The sequence below is a fragment of the Apodemus sylvaticus genome, chromosome 2 (genome assembly GCF_947179515.1).
Source record: "Apodemus sylvaticus chromosome 2, mApoSyl1.1, whole genome shotgun sequence".
In the NCBI taxonomy this organism is placed as follows: domain Eukaryota; kingdom Metazoa; phylum Chordata; class Mammalia; order Rodentia; family Muridae; genus Apodemus; species Apodemus sylvaticus.
Genome location: NC_067473.1, coordinates 24,749,039 through 24,762,917, shown reverse-complemented (window position 1 = coordinate 24,762,917; position 13,879 = coordinate 24,749,039). Strand labels below are relative to the sequence as shown.

Sequence of the window (13,879 nt, the reverse complement as noted above, 5' to 3'; positions counted from 1 at the left end):
GGACCCATCAAATTAAGATCCATATGCACTCTTATAACTGAAATGGCCTGATCATAACTGACCACTTCATATGAGCTACTTGTGCGTTTTTATTTTGTTTTGTTTTGTTTTGAATTTATAACTTTAAAAGACAAACTATGGGGGTGATTGCTTAGCAACTAAAACCTGAGCTACCATTCTGATCAATCAGTATTAAGGTCTGAATTCAATAAACCTGAACTGTCTGACTAAGTGTTTGTGTGGTTTATGGGGCAAATCATGAACGCAAAGAGATGCTAGGCCCTTGCTCTGGGCACTCGACTGTATCTATTATATTTCCCTACACCTTCTGCATGCATGCCCTTATTGCTGTTGAATATTTTATTTTTTTCCTCACAGAATCTCATTTTATAGCTTACAGAGGGCTGTAAGCAATCCTCCTTTGGTGATACTGGTGAAGTGATGAGAGCCTCATACTCAGCCTGAGGGCCTTTCCATTGGTGGCTCCAATATTCTAATTTCCCCTGACAACAGATCTCAAAACTATTGCCAGCACTATGAAGACTGCATCTCTCTCTCTCTCCTAAGGCATCTTGGGGAAATTTCAAAATGCTAAGCACAAGACATCATGACTGATACCCCTAACACACACACATTGCAACCTGCCCTGCAGGAACTGCCTGGATGTGATTTCGCCCACCTGTACATGATGAGACAGAAGAACATTTGACTGAATATTAAAACTGGAGTGATTTCTCAGTAGATGGTAATGGCTCATATTGCTGATTGAGGGAAATGTGAGGTAGGATGAGACATTTCTGATAATGTTATGAAAAGTAAACACTCAGAGAGATACATCGGGATGACTTAGGTTGTGCCAGTCAAGCCCTAGAGTAAACCCCGCCTTTGGAAGGAGGATGGGCTCAATGGCTATGCCCCAGGAGAGTCTCCAGGAAAGGACACCTCAGCTTCCTGTTGGTACAGGAAGAACATTAGCAGGGAGCCAATGGCTGTACCCCATGACATCAGCAGTCCCTTCTTGAACATTCTATTATCTCCTGGAGAGTTCTTGGCATCCTCTGTGATGTCACCAGTGTTGTAGCAACAACACGTACACTAAGGTTTCTCAGTCAGTGTCTAGAGGATACTTCTATAGACATGTTTGCCCGACTGAGAAACCTTTTTGGAAGAGCGAGGGAAGATGGGAGAGAGACTAGAGAGAGGAGGAAGGAAACTGCCCTTTCTTCTGAGAGTAATGAAGGACGAAGGAGATAGTCTTGGGGAATGCGGAGTAAGTTCGGGGAAGTGGATGTGCAGGGGTGGCCTGAGCTCGCCTTTCTAACAATGGGGCACAGGACCTGCAGTGTCTGGGTAGGAAAAGAACTTTCATGATTATCACAATTCTTGAAAATCAAGGATTTCAGAACATTATTTTCTCTAGTCCTTAAGGCAGGAGATGGCAAGGTCAAAGCTGTTATTCTGTGAACTCCAAGTCTTTACTTTCAGTGGGTATAGTGGGTGTTACAGGGGACAGAATGAGAGCATCAGGAGTCACAGAGGGTCTAACCTATGCAAATTTAGGGCAGGGCATCACTGCCCTTCACTCTCTTGGCTTCATTTAGCACCAGTGGCTATCTGACAGTAGTAGCAGGGAGAGAATTGTGCTCCAGGCCATGACCTTATGTTCTCCTCTCCCTGACAGTTCCCACCCTACCTTTCTTTATCACCAGCTGTGGGTAGGAAGCATTTCTGTACTTCATACAGGGGATACACCCAGACAGAGATGTGATTCAATTGATACTTCTGGGGTGTTTGGTGTTTCAGTAAGGGGATCTGATCAGTGTGTTGACCATGTTCTCATTCTGCATTATGTTATAATCCCAGGTCCTGGGCATCAAGTAACAGGGTAGGATATTTGAACATCTCCACATACTTATATAATTTTGGACTGTGAATTTATCATCTGATTTGTGAAACTACAGGACTGAGGGCTCTGAAGCCAAGATGCACCATGAGCAGTTGCCAATAAGCCAAGAGAAACCATCTCTCTGCTCATCATAAGCATGTGTGGAGAGGCAGAGGACACACCTGTCTGTTCATATTTCCTGGTCTCTATACGGGGATGGTAGAGCAGAGATCCACTGAGGAGGCATCTCAAGCCTGAACCAAACCCTGTGTGGTGTCACTGGGTTCTATGCCTGTTGTCCTTCTGTACGGGTCTCAGGGTCGTCTGTCTATACTCTGTGTCCCCACCATGCAGTTCACCTGTGTTATTCTACCTACAGGGGCTGGCAGGCAGACATCATCCCCTGAAACTGTCCTAAGCAAGAAGCAGGCCAAGAAGGAAGAGGAGAAGCTGACCACAGAGCTGCAGCTCATTACCAAGGAGAGAAACGAGGTGAATGATCGCCTGATCTCCATCACAGAGGGAGCCATGAACAAGAGGTATGCATTGCTCCAAACACAGTGGTGTCATTCTGGGGTCAGCAATGTCACCCTCATCTTACCCTTTTAAAGAGGGGTTTTCTAGGAAGCTGTACCACCAGAATGTCCCTGTGCTCAACGTCAGATCCGGAAATACTTCTTAGAGGATAGGCAGAACCTAAAGCGTGCTCAGGAGTGATGTGGGAAATGGACTCTTCTGATCCCTCCAGTGGAAAAGAAGACTTGTGGGAATGAAGAATTCAGGGATAGAATTAGTGGAAAATGAGTTCCCATAGTGCATTTGGAAAGCCCTTGACATGAGGATTTGTGAGTTTGTAGGAGCTGTGAGTTTGTGCTGAGTGTTTGTAATTGCCTGGCAGAGGACTGAGTGCTGGAACACCTGGAAGCAGCTGGAGAGGCCTGGTCTACATAGTTCAACTCAGTGTTTGCCTAGACGCCTGATGCTCTGCCTGTACCTCTTTATGAGCCTTATACTTTGAGACAGTAATGTCGCATGCAATTCTTCTGCATCTCATTGTGCTCTTTCAGTTTCTATCTATATCTCATTCTCTAACTGTTTCCATTTCTCCTTGTATGTGTGTGTCCAAATCTGTGTGTCTCTGTGTGTTCACATGCACCTACCTGTGCATGCACATTGTATGGTTATATCTCCCTTCACACTTTGGAATCTAGGGGTCTGTGTTTTGTCTTGATGATTTACCTGTAAGACAGTTTCAGGTATATGTTAGTGATGAACTCTGGGAGCCCCCATCAACACTGTTCTTTGGCTCTGGGGTCACAATTGTTCATACATTTGTATCTCCTGAGCAGATTATAAAGATGTGGTGATGTCTGGTCTTATCTCCACAATTATGTGCAATGTCTGTCTCTAAGGTATAAGTTATTCAGGATTTAGAATTCCTGTTGTGAAAATAGGAAATATATAACCACAGGTTTCTGGTGGGCGAAGATCTGTGGCCTAAGCTCTTGAGATTATAGCTGCTTAGACTGCATCTCCAGCCCTACTGAGCGAACACAGGGAGCCATGGCACTGTCCATCTGGATGCCTAGATTCTGCTACCCCGGAGACAGGAAAACAAGTTTCCAAAGCTGAAGAATATCCCAGTATATAGAACCTAGAATGTGGTTTTCTGGGCCTGGGGTAGTACAGGACCCATCGTGAGATGATGTATTCTTAACCATCCACATTCATGGAGTTCTGTGTTCCTGGGAACAGGACATTCCAGAGGCTGAATCCAATGTATGAACAACTGAAGTTAAAGGAGAAGGAGATCAAGTCATTTCTTCACAACTTAGAGATGGAGAAGATTGAGGCTGGAGAGAACATCCAGGAGCTCAAGAAGGAGATTAACTTCTATAGGTAAGTACCAGTGAGGGAGGCCACCAGTTGTGGAAAGGCCATTTCTGCCTTCCTTTCTTTCTGGACTGAGAGTCTGCAGGTCTGGTTCTCTCCCTTCTGATGTTTAGCCGACAGTGTGCCTTGGGATTTTGGACTCACCTTTTATAAGTCTGTAAGAGACTGTTACCCCTCCCAATATTATGAAGGCAGACTCAGGAGTCTCTAGATAGAAAAGTGATTTAGTTCATGAGAGGGTTATTATGCAGTACTAGGTCTCTGGTACTCAGGCAGGGTTTTATAGACCTAACTGTGATATAATGCAATGACAGAATGCCTTCCTCTTGGTTCTACTGACCTTCTTTGATGGTATTTGCCCCCTATTAATAGATGTTGCCCCATTGCTTTGGGCTGTCATGGATAGTTGGAGATCCCACTTTCTTTTGGAGAGATGTGGATACTTACTGATATTTGGGCTGCAGCAATGGATGTATTAAGATATATTGTATTAGGTCTTCATGGCAACCTGGGTCCTGGTGGGCTTAATGGGACCTGTAAGTATGAAGGGGAGGAGGATCTTACTATACAGAGTGTGCTTCCAGCAACCTGCATAGCCGGCTCCTCATAGAGAAGATGCTTGTGAAGAAGAGAAGGGTCATGCTGATGCGGGAGAGCAAGGAAGTACTTCTTCACTGGTCTCTCATAGAGAAATACTTGGTTGGCTTGAACATGAATGGTAAAGACAAACAGGAGAAGACCAGCAACCTCCAAACCCAACATCAGGTAGAGACAAGCAACTCAATCAGGCTAATACTGTTTGATACCATTTTTCCATTGGATCCATCTTTGCTTTCACCTAGCACCTTTCTAATCCACATGCTCAAGCAGTCACTGACCTCATGGAATGTAGTTGTTCATTGTTCTGTCTATGTGCTAGTATTCTGGGATATTAGGCTCTTGTGATATACTGAATTATTGTTGAGTGTACTTTGGTGCTCTGCTTGAAACTACAGTACAATAAGGGTGACAGATGAATAACCAGACACATTCCTACATGTGCTCATTATAGGGGAGATACGATGCAGAGCTTTTAGCAACTTCTAGGTCCTGTGACAAGGTCATGAAATGGTCATGTGACTTCCCAGGTGGGAAACAACTTGAAGGATTAACAACCAAATGGAAATATCATTGAGTGCTCCTCATTTTAATTGATCAGGGTGGCATGTGACCTTCTGCTTTTTTGGGGGAACAAAATGAAGTCTCTTCCCATTGCCCATTTATTGGTTTGCTCTGATAGAAGTCTGAGTGACATCTTGTCAGCCTATGTATTTGTGAGTATTTCTGAATATTTTGCCCTGCCTGCAGTTATAACAACAATGGTGTCAGTTCAAAGATCAATGATAACTTTCCTGCTGAGGTAGTGGGAGGCAGAAGCCTGACAGCTGACATTTATGTCCCCACCAAGCCTCTATCTTAATAGATGCCTTCCTCTTCCAGGTCCCAGAAATGGTAGCAAGAACTGAAATTTCCACAGACCAGGATGAGCGCCTCATGCAGAATGATTTTCCACCTCAGGAGTCCCCTGCAGAGCACCATCCTCAACAACCACATAATTTCTTGGATGAATCTTCCTCTACATAATTCAATTCCTCAGGGCGAATAGGCCCTAACTACCCAGCCAATGAGCCAGCTGATTCAGGATGTCATTCCCTTTCCTGCTCTGACAACAGCCCTTGAGAGAAAACTGAGGACTGCCCTGCCACCAAGTGTCCAAGAGGAGAAACAGGCTGTACCTCTGTGTTCCTAAGAGTGCAGTGAGAGAACTGTGCTTCATATAATTTACTGTTAGACTTTTGGTTGAAGTTCTGTTTTTTATTGTTTTGCTATTTGTTAGGTTATTGGGATGTTATATGTTGTTATTACATTTTCATTTTTGCTAATGCTTTTTACTGTTTTTTTAAATGTCATTTTAAATCTTCATTTTTATTTATTTATGAATGAAAGATTGATTTGTAACTCTTGACTCCTTTTCTTTGAAGCCACTTTGTGCATTTTTAATTAATGAGTTATTTTTATACACTCCATATTTTATTCCCCACCCCACCACCCCCTGTACACCCTCCAACTGATCCATAACCCATACCTCCTCCTCTCCCCCATCTCCAGTTGGATGTCTCCACCAAACATGCCACCTGACCTCTAAATTCCCTGGAACCTCTTATCTCTTGAGGGTTAGGTAAATCATCTCTAAATGAACACAGACCTGGCAGACCTCCACTGTACACTGTACTGCTAGGGGCATCATATCACCTGGTGTATGCTGCCTGTTTGGTGAGCCAGTGTTTGAGAGATCCTGGAGGTCCAGATTGATTGAGACTGCTGATCATCCTCCTGGGTTGCCCTGCATCTACTGTTTCAGCTGTTTGTTGTGTCTTTCAGAGTGCTGCCATGCTAGGTCCTTTTTTGTGAGTGCTCCATAGCCTCAGTAATATTGTCAGGCTTTGGGGCCTCCACTTGAGCTGGATCTCACATTGGGCCTTCTTTTCCTTGGCCTCCTCTCCACTTTCATGCCTTCAATTCTATTTTTTTCTTTTCTTTATTAGATATATTCTTCATTTACATTTCAATTGTTGTCCCCTTTCCTGGTCCCCCAAACTCTCATACTCCATCTCCACTTCCCCTGTTCCCCAATCAACCCTCTCCTGCTTCCCTGTCCCAGTATTCACCCACATTGCAGCATCGAGGACCAAGGGACTCTCCTCTCTTTGATGTCCAAAATGGCCATCATCTGCTGCCTATGTGTCTGGAGCCATAGGAAACTCCAAGTGCACTGGCTTGTTGATGGGTTTCTCCCTGTGAGCTCTAGAAGTACTGGGTGTCTCATATTGTTGTTCCTCCTATGGTGCTGTAAAACCCTTCAGATCCTTGGATCCTTTCTCTAGCTCCCCCATTGGAGATCCTGTTCTCAGTTCAGTGGCTTGCTTAGAGTGTCCCCCTTTGTATTTGTCATGTATTAGCAGAGCCTCCCAGGTGACAGTTATATCCTATATCCGGCTCCAGTCATCAAGTACTCGTGGGTACCAATAATAGTGTCTTGGTTTTGTAACTATAGATGGCATGGATCACTAGTTTGGGTAGTCTCTGTATGGTCTTTCCCTCAGTCTCTGCTCCACACTTTGTCTCCTACTGTGGATATTTTGTTCCCCCTTCTAAGAAGGAACAGAGTATCCATACTTTGTTCTTCCTTCTTCTTGAGCATTATTTGATATATGAATTATGTCTTGAGTATTCCTGGAAACCAAGACAGAAAATCACTGTGCTGTCCATACCATGAAATGCTTTTGCAGGTAATATTGTTTCTAAATATTTACTGATAGTAAAACAAAAGTAATCTTAATTATATTTATTGATGATAGAAATTTTATGACATAAAATTTTCCTTGTCCAGCTATTTTCCTCGGTCAATCTCTAGTGCAAGCTGCAGCAACCACACGATGATTGGTCCCAGAGACAATGGGTGCTTTCTTCACAGCATTTCAAGTCACATGACACATTACATCTGAACAGTATTACTTATCATGAGCTCAAATCACTGACAAAACATAGCAGACATGTGCATTCCATCCCCAGTCACGCCAACAGGAGTTCTTAGGAGCTTCAGCTGCATTCAGCAGCAGGAGTGGAATGGGCCCATGGTCCTTTCTTCATAGCCACATGGATGCCCAAATGTCAGCTCAGAAATACTTCATCCTGACATGTTTCCAAATTTTTAAAATCTAAGAAGTGTTCATGAAAATAATCACATGAGTGTGATCAATTTCATAGCAGTTGGGGGTTGGTGTGGTGCTGCTTGTTCCCAAATGCTAAAGTTTATACCTCAAGATCTGGTTGCCCCATGAGGAGATTCTCATTTACACCAAGGGATGCTGTGCTACCTTGCTCCACAAGTTAATTTGTCAATAAAAGGCTAAAGCCTGGCATTGGGCAATAGATAGAGGTAGCTGGGATTTTAGTTATCTGACTTGGGGCTACAAGTATAAACAGGAGAGAGAGAAGAGAGGAGACCAGAGGAGGAGGGAGCCGCCATGAGAGATGGACCATGAGCACTTGGCCAGGAGAAACAGCAAGTAACAAGGGACATAGGACTGGGATGTAAGTCAGAATAGCTCCAAAACCTGTGCAATCTAGGCTGACAGTGTATAAAAGAGTGGAGTCTAGCCTCACTTGAAATAAGAACTAAGTATCTATTGACAAGAGAGTGAGTAGAGTTCACATACTCAAAAATCATAAAGCATATGCCTGCCTGAAATAATAGCTTAGCAAAAAAGAATGTTTGCTGCTCTTCCAGAAGATCTGAGTTCAGTTTCCAACACCCACATGGCTGGCGCACAACGAAATCCAGCTCTGAGGAGCCTGACACCCTCCTCTGAACTCCATGTACAATCTGCACACATGTGGCAAATGCACACAGGGAAACACATACACACACACACACACACACACACACACACACACACACACACTGAGCTAAAATTGATCCCCCAGAGATGCATGAAGGAACATGATTATCAAACCCAACAGTAACACAATACTACGTATCCTGTTTGCTAAAGAACAAATAGGAAGCAGCAAAACTATTGAGATATAGATTCTGACAAGAGAAGGCAGAATAATTTTTTAGAACAGGCATGGATTTAAGATGGCATGCATGATGATGACAGCTCCACGGAAGAAGAGACACTGTGGATGCCAAGGGCTTGCTGGCTAGCCAGTCTAGCCATATTGGCAGGCTACAGTTTTAAAGAGAGACCCTGTATCAAAAGGGAAAGTGCAGGTAATAGAGGGAACCCAACATGGACTCTCCATTCACCTGTGTGTGCACACATGAATATGAGACAGAAACAGACAGAGACCAAACAAATTCTTTCCTGAAACAATTCATAAAAGGGAATTTGTAGTGGATAAATTAGACCTCAATGCAGGGGCAGTCACTGTAAACAACAGGGCAAAAATGTCAGCACAGAAAGAAGCAATGAATCAAAGTTATAGAGGACAAGTCTATGTTGCCTGTGTCAGAAATATGTCAGAAATAAAGGAAGCTTATGAGAAGGTAGAGCAACCCAATATTTAAACTTGCTTTTTTTAGACGAAAATTTACATGCTCACACAAATATAAAAAGATAAATAGTAAGTTCATCAAGTGCCCACGGAACTGTGACAAAACCACACTTCAAAAAGAAGTTTTAATAAATTCCAAAGTTATTTATCACTGGGATTCCATTCTGTCACCAAATTGAAATTCAATTAGTAAACAAAAAGTGAAAGGATACTGTCTAAGCACTAGCATCTGTCTGACAGTCTCTCATTGGCTCTCGTTGGTAACCTCTGATTCGCTCCTAAAGCAGGAAAAATGGACTCTGCCCATTCCAGCTGCTTATCTGCTCTGAGCCTAGGATCAGAGTTGAGGCTCAGCTCTGACTTAAATGGTGACAGTGACTCAAAGTGGCCACTAGATGACAATGACACTTCATATTTATCTTAATATGCCACCAACATAGCATCCATCAATCCATAAGCAACAAAACACTGGCTTTTTTAATTCAATTCTCGGCCATTCAAGGTTTGTCTCAAATAGCTAATAATGAGAAAATAATATTACTTATGTTCAGTCAGTTATTGTCCCATAAACATAATATTTCGTGTTTATTTCTTATCTTGCTAAAGCACTTTTGGATACCTTTGCTGTATGCTAAATTGTTAGGGAAAAAATTGAATCATTCTAAGTTGTTTCTTGAATAAGCAATAAACTGTCTCTGCTTAACAACACAAGCATATAAATTCATAAAATGAGTCTTAAAAAATCTACCTTTTGTATTTTCATTCAATTAAAAAAAAACAGAAACCAAAACTGACAAATAGGAAGAAACTCTATTTTAAAAGATTCTATGGGAGGAAACCATCAGTCAGGAAGTTGCTCCTGTTCCAAATCCCCCTGGTGAAGTGTAATCCTACTCCTTTAGGACAGGCTTCCAGGGAGGATGAAGGCCATCTGCAGATGTGGACTGTAACACCCTGGCATCCTGGGGGTGTGCAACAGACGCTCCCAGTCAGAGAGGTGCAAGCCCTCTCAGGTAAACCAATAGAATAGCTCCAGTGCTGACAGAGAAAGAAGCTCTCAGATAAAAGCCTGATTCACAGAGGTAAGCGCTCATGCCTGTACATGCTGGTGTGTACATGCAAGTACACAGATATTCACACCTTCATACATATATACATGCATACATACATATGTACATACATACATACATACATATATGCATACATATGTACATACATACATATGTACATACATGCAGGCATACATACATGCTTACACACAAACATACATACGTACATACATACATACAAAGAGATCAAACCTTGACGTTCAAAGATAGAACCTTAAAGTAATGCGATAAAGTTATTCAAAAGAGCTAACAGTGGATGTTCTGGAATCTACTACTCTGTCTTTCTAAATAAATACTAACAAACATTAAGGGAGGCAGGATGCAGAAGTCAAGGCCTGGACCAGACAGTTCCTTGCACCCAGGCCTATGGTGCACTTTCAAGATTAGGACTGTGATTGTGTAGGCCTTTCCTGCTGTGCCCTCCCTCCTCTCTCTCTTCTCCCCACCACATCTACTCTTCCTCCCTATCCCTAAGCTACATTCCCAGACCTTCCCGCCTTCCTTTTTCCTGCTTCCTTCCATCTTTTTTTTAAACATCACAACCACTCCATCCTCGAGAAAAAAAAATCAAGCAATACTGGTCTAACAAAATGAAAAAGTTAAAACCTTGCTGCTGCCTCTGGCTAGGCAGTGACCATGGGCACCAAAATGGTTGTTTCCTGTGTCTCTCTTGGGGCATTGCCATGCATCCTCAGAGATAATGGAAGGACAGGAGCAGAGAAGGAAAGAGAAGAGAGTAGTGTGCACATGCCTGGGGCAGTTCTACATGCTCTGCCCTGCAGTCTGTCTCTCACACTAAAGCATGGAGTGCAATGTTTTAACCTTTGCACTCTGTGAAACCAGCATCCCAGGGACTGAATGTGTTTTCACTTAGCTGCTCTTTGTACTTCATGAACACAGACATGCCCCCATGTCTGTAATCCCAGCAACAGGATTGCCAAGAGTTTGGGGCTAGCCTTGACTACACAGAGAGATCCTACCTCAAAATCATAAAGCAAGCAAACATTCCCGAGAGATATTTGGGGAGGGTCAATATGATTGGTTGAATATTTTCCCCTCAGGGCTGTTTAAACTGTCCCACCGGGAACTCAGGACAACCTTGCATAGAATCCAGTTAACAGAAAGCCATGTGACACATGGCCAGCATGCAAGGCCAGCACAATCACAATCTCATTTTGATGACTACACTAATCAAGGGAAGAATGTCAGGTAAAAGAATTCAGTGACTTGGGAAGTTCAAGGTGTTTCTCTGTGGACTGAGGCTTAGAGATTTCTGGTTGGATTGGTCCACACCTTAGAGTACTGGGTGGGCTCCATGCCACACAGGAAACAATGTAGCCTTCCCTGGGCACTGACATATTCAGTGGGTTCTGGAAAGCTTTCTCAGCACACCTTCTGCAGGATGTCACTCCCCACACTACAGTGAGGACTTTGCCTGCCCCAGCCTCACATGACATATGTTTTCTGCTAAGTGGATTCCATACCAGCTTGTCCTGAGCCTCATGGACAATCTACAGTCAATTCTACAGTCATCTGATTAGCCTTTGTATGGTGATATCACATGAGGTAGAAACAAAGGCTCATACACATTTTACTTCTTTTTTCTGCAGCACTTGCCTATGTGTACACGGGTATATCAAAGTAAGAGGTCTGCCTCAAGTGTTGTTCCTCAGGTACCAGACACATTACTTTGTTTGTTTTGTTACTTCAGAAGGCATCTTTTCCTGTCCGTTGCTAGCTGATTAGGCTAGGCTGCCTGGCAAGTAAACCACAGGGATGTGCCTGTCTCTGCCTCCCTACTCAGGGCTTACTGGCTCATGGTACCATTCCTCACTTCTTTATATGGGTTCTGAGAACTAAAGTTCTCCTGTTGGCCAGGCAAACACTTTACCACCTGAACAAGCCAGGATGGGGTGGTTTACCGTCTGCATGATAAATAATCCCTAAGAACCTCCCATATCATTTATGGAAATGAGAGAAATCAGTTTTGCTTTCACTTTGGTGAGCACTGAAGTAATGAAGGGAAGCAATGCCAAACGACAATTTCAGTGGCATGGAGAGTTGGAGGTGTTTATTCTGTAGGCTGGAGAATCCTGGATGGAATGGTCCATACCTTAGAGATCTGGGGGAATGCCATGCCAGGAAAAATTTGTAGTCTGCCCTGGGAGTGAGGTAGAGAGTTACCATATTCAGTGTTCATTGTGGTGCTTTATCAGCATGCCTACTGCAGGGCCTGACCTGTCTGCTGGGCCACTGTCCTTTCTAAGTGCACAGTCATGGCCACCACCTGACAGGCATGACAAGAAGACAGACAATGGCCAAGAAGGAAACACTCACAGAGGAGAAAATGCACTCATTCAAGGCATTTAGTGGTCAGGGATGTCACGTCTTATGTCCAATTCCAGGATGCATGGGGTAGTTTTTAAGTCATGCATATTTAACAACAAATGTAAGGAATAGCTATTATCAACTTGGGGTATAAACATATTCCTAAGAATCAATGGCTGGTTGCAGAGCCTAACATATACAAAGCTTTTTCTGCTACAGAGTTTTAAATCAACTTTTACAAGCTTTAGATCATTAAAGTTGGTTAGAATGTCATGAGACTGAATGCAAAGATTGAAGAGACTCTTGAGATAATAGAATCACACAGGGGTCTGCACTCAGGAGACAAAGTAACCTGAGTCCTGGGTTCCTCCCAAAGTGGTTTAAAAACAATTGGCCTCTCAAAAGTGGTGCCAACCTCAAATTACCTAACAACTTGTGGGTATTGTTGTTGTTGCTGTTGTTGTTGTATCGGGGAAAGAGGGTACCTTCTCCAGAGGAACAGTGGTTAAAGGAAGGTAATGCCATTTTAACTATAACCAGATCCACTATGATTATGAACCTAGGTAAGGAGAAGGAATAATAATAGGGTGTGTTATAAGTCCAACTAAAGCATGTTTCTAGTATTGGTCATCCTAGTAATCTTTTCCACTGGTTTCTTCTGATTAGCATATGTATGCTTCTCTAAATCACAAGGATCCTTACAAAGTCTACAATAGTTTATGCTTGTGAATATGGTAGTACTAATTAGGCAATTTCATAAAAGTCAAGAACTTTAATCCTAGACAGGTTGCCATCAATGTTCAAGTTAATGAGTATGTTATTGAACTTCTCTGGTTCAGACTAAGCACCTCCACTGGGCTATAGCCTGGCATGTTTGTAGATTAAAATAACAAGGTAGGCGATCATCTGGTACATCAGACAAATACTTTCTTGTGAGTGCTTAAGCCTGTATGATTGAAATAACAGTTGCTGGGACTTCATAAGAAGCACTGGAGAACACTGAACATGTTAACATAGTCAGCCTCAAATAAAAGGGGGGTCTGGGTGATTATCCTAGGATATTTTTCATTGTCACATTAAAAAAAAAAACAACCTACCATTCGTTCTTGCATTCATGTATGGATCCTTCTTCTTCTCCTTCTTAGAAAGGGGAACAAAATACCCAGAGGGAGAGATACAGAGACAAAGTATGGAACAGAGACCGCGGGAAAGACAATCCAGAGACTGGCTCACCTAGGCATCCATTCCATATACAGTTATAAACCCAGACACTATTGTGGATTCCAAAAAGTGCTTGCCGACAGGAGCCTGATATACATTTCACATGGGAGACTCTGCTACTGCATGACAAATACAGAGGACTGCCTTGTTGGACATGAAAGGGAGGAGAGGCCCTTGGTCCTGAGAATATTCCATGCCCCAGTATACGGGAATTCCTAGACAGGGAAACTAGAGTGGGTGGATTGGTGAGCAGGGGAAGGGAGATGGGTTAGGGGATTTTCAGGGGGAAATCAGGAAAGGGTGAAACATTTGAAATGTAAATAAAGAATATATCTAATAAAAA

At 43.0% G+C, this 13,879-nt stretch overlaps 1 pseudogene; it reads left to right on the top strand.

The window, feature by feature from the left end:
• Window positions 1–905: 905 nt before the first annotated feature.
• LOC127677275 (disks large homolog 5-like) lies at window positions 906–5,401 on the top strand (annotated as a pseudogene).
• The last annotated feature ends 8,478 nt before the right edge of the window (window positions 5,402–13,879 follow it).